This window comes from Pteropus medius, unplaced genomic scaffold, assembly GCF_902729225.1.
Source record: "Pteropus medius unplaced genomic scaffold, Ma_sr-lr_union100, whole genome shotgun sequence".
Taxonomy (NCBI): Eukaryota; Metazoa; Chordata; class Mammalia; order Chiroptera; family Pteropodidae; genus Pteropus; species Pteropus medius.
Genome location: NW_024350037.1, coordinates 17,501 through 20,000, shown reverse-complemented (window position 1 = coordinate 20,000; position 2,500 = coordinate 17,501). Strand labels below are relative to the sequence as shown.

Below are 2,500 nucleotides of genomic sequence, written 5' to 3'. Positions count from 1 at the left end.
CTCTCCTGCCACCGTCTGTCCGGCGGGAAAAAGGGCTCGGTATGTCTCTGGGATGTGAGCTGGCGGCAGTGCCCCTCATTTCCCCTGCGCGATGGGGTCTCCCCCGCCGCCCCAGCCCCATGGGGGTGGTTGGGAGGAGGGGCTTTCTCCCTGGTCCCTGCCTGGCGGCGGCCGCCTCGTCCCCGCCGCCGCCCCCTGCCCCCCCTCCTCCCCGCTGGCGTCTCCTGAGCCTCCGCGATCATGCTGCCACGGCCGTCGGTTTCCCGCGAAGCTGTCCAGCCCTTCGCCCCTGCGCCCCGCCCGATTCCCCCACCCTGTGCCCCTTGGCGTCTGGCCCCTGCTGACTGCTGCTGCCCCTGCCCTCCGGCGGGGGCCTGGGACGCGGTGTCCGGCCCGTGGGCTGGGAGGGGAGGGGGCGGGCGAGGCTCGGGGGGTAGGGGGTCCTGGCCCGACGCGGGGGGGGGCCTCCGCCCGGCCGGCCGACGTCGTCGCGGGAGGGGCGCCGGGTGGCGGGGTGTGGGGGTGGTGGGGGGGCGCGGAACCGGTGGCGGCGGTGGCGCGGGGGCCCCGCCCCGTCACGGGCGGGCAGCGCCGAGGTTTTTCCGGGCGAATGGTGGCGGGGGGGCGCGGTCGGCGTCGAGGCGCGGGGCGTCCCGCGGTCGGGTTGGCGGCCGGAGCCGGCCGGACCCCTTCGACCGTCCGCCCTCCACCCTCCACCCTCCCCCCTCTCCAGGTACCTAGCGCGTTCCGGCGCGGAGGTTTAAAGACCCTCGGGGGGTCGCCCGTCCGCCCCGGGTCGGGGGCGGACGGGCCCGCGGGGTTCGGGGAGGCCCGCTCCTCCTCCCCCGCGGCTCCGCCCCCCACGCCCCCGCCGGCGGTCGCGGCGCCAGGCGCCGCGTTCCCCGGTGGCGGTGTGGGGGGGCGGGAACCCCCGGGCGCCTGTGGGGTGCCCGTGCGCGGCCCCGCGGGGCCGACGCCCGGGCGCCCCGTCGTCGAACCGCTCCGCCCCCACGCGAGTCTGTTCTCGTCTCTCGCTGGCCGGCCGGAGGCGCCCCCCCCTTCCCTCTGTGTGTGGGGCGGGGAGGGGGATCGTGCCGTGCCAGGGGTTGGGGTATCTCCCCCGCCGAACCCCCAGGAAAAAAAGAAAAAAAAGAGAAACGCTGACGACTCTTAGCGGTGGATCACTCGGCTCGTGCGTCGATGAAGAACGCAGCTAGCTGCGAGAATTAATGTGAATTGCAGGACACATTGATCATCGACACTTCGAACGCACTTGCGGCCCCGGGTTCCTCCCGGGGCTACGCCTGTCTGAGCGTCGCTTGACGATCAATCGCACCCACGGGTGCGCGGTTGGGGGGTTGTCTCGCAGGGGCCCGCGCCGTCGCCGGCCGGGGCCCTCCGTCCCCCTAAGTGCAGATCCGGCGGTTCCCGCCGCGGCGCCCCCGTCGCGCCGCGGGCGGGGGCCGCGCCGCCCGCGAGAGCGGGAGAGGCCGAGAGACGCCGAGGGCGAGGTCCCGGGCGCCACGGTCCCCGCGGGGCCCCCCCTCGAGCCGCACGCGGCCCTGGGGGGGTCGCCCGGGCCTGGACCCGGACCCGCGCTCGTCCCCCGCCGGGGCGGCTCGCGCCGAGGCCGAGTCGCGCGCGGGGCCGCGCCCCGGGGATGCGTGCCCCGTCGGCGGCCCGCGGGACGCCGCGGCGCCGTCCGCCGCCGCGCGCTTCCCCCCGGGTTGCGGCCGCGCCGCGTCGCGCGCCCCGAGCCCGCGGAGGGGCCGGTGTCGCGTGCGCGCGTGGAGCGTGGCGCCGCCCGTCGCCCGGCGGCGGCGGCGGTGCCCGTCGCGGCGGGCGCGCGGTGGTTGTCGGGTGCGCGGCGTGCGGGGCCCGGGAGAGGGCGAGCGAGCGGGCGAGCGAGCGAGCGCGAGGCGGTCGGGCGGGGCGGCGCCGGGGGCTCGACGGGCCGGCGGGGGCGACCCCGCCGGTCCCGGGCCCCCGGCCGCCGCCGCGTCCGTCCGCCCGCCCGCCCGTCCCCGCCTCGCCTCCCTCCCTCCCCCGCGCCGCCGTCCCCGCTCTCATCGCGCGGCCCCGTGGCGGGCTCCCCGCCGCCTCCGGTGGCGTGGCGGCGTTCGTCGCTCCCGCCCTCGCCCCCGCCGCCACCTCTCCTCCCCGCGCGGGGCGGGCCGGGGACCCCTCCCCCCAGCCCCTGTGCCGCCGGCTCGTGCCCCCGTCCGCCCGCCCGCCTTCCCGTCCGCTCCGCGGTCGGGTGGCGACGGGCGTCGACCGTGGCCCGCTTCCCCCCCCCGCGCCGCCGGCACGGCCGGCGCGGGCGGTGGGGGCCTCCCGCGGCCGCGCCCCCCCGCGTCTCTCCTCTCGCCGCCGCCGCCGCCGCCGCCGCGTCTCCCGCGGCGGCCCCTCCGATCCGCGACCTCAGATCAGACGTGGCGACCCGCTGAATTTAAGCATATTAGTCAGCGGAGGAAAAGAAACTAACCAGGATTCCCTCAGT

The 2,500-nt window shown here is 78.9% G+C and overlaps 2 non-coding genes across 2 annotated transcripts in view; both read left to right on the top strand.

Annotated features, from left to right (window-relative positions):
• Positions 1–1,165: 1,165 nt before the first annotated feature.
• On the top strand, positions 1,166–1,318 carry LOC120583084 (5.8S ribosomal RNA). Its single transcript, XR_005647712.1, has one exon. It is a non-coding gene; the product is annotated as a 5.8S ribosomal RNA (ribosomal RNA).
• Positions 1,319–2,416: 1,098 nt separating this feature from the next.
• The window catches only part of LOC120583086 (28S ribosomal RNA), a 4,659-nt gene continuing 4,575 nt past the window's right edge, over positions 2,417–2,500 (top strand). The window contains exon 1 of the ribosomal RNA XR_005647714.1: positions 2,417–2,500. This exon is cut by the window's right edge and continues 4,575 nt beyond it. This is a non-coding gene — a ribosomal RNA (28S ribosomal RNA).